This window comes from Oryzias melastigma, linkage group LG13 (genome assembly GCF_002922805.2).
Source record: "Oryzias melastigma strain HK-1 linkage group LG13, ASM292280v2, whole genome shotgun sequence".
Taxonomy (NCBI): Eukaryota; Metazoa; Chordata; class Actinopteri; order Beloniformes; family Adrianichthyidae; genus Oryzias; species Oryzias melastigma.
Window position 1 is genome coordinate 25,563,077 of NC_050524.1, and position 287 is coordinate 25,563,363.

Consider the following 287-nt stretch of genomic DNA (forward strand, 5'->3'; position numbering starts at 1 on the left):
ATGGAGAGTAAAATATTGAAAGTTATTTAAGGTTTAAGTTGATTTATTCTGGATTAATATTCCTGTCTTTTTATTATTCATAATTATGTTAAAAAGTTAAAGTTTTAAAGTTTTAAAAATTGTCATTCTGCTAGATTTTTGGACTGATTTGGCATTTACTAAGATTTTTTTAGGTCATTTTGGAGTTTAGCTAATATTTCAGCTTCATGCTAGCTGTTTTGACTAACTTAATTTTTTTAGTCTAATTTAGCATTTAGCTAATATTTCAGCTGGCTATCAGCTTCAGT

At 25.8% G+C, this 287-nt stretch overlaps 1 protein-coding gene across 8 annotated transcripts in view; it reads left to right on the forward strand.

Annotated features, from left to right (window-relative positions):
- LOC112136363 (centriolin) overlaps window positions 1-287 on the forward strand; it is a 23,449-nt gene that overhangs the window by 20,753 nt on the left and 2,409 nt on the right. The window lies entirely within an intron of this gene.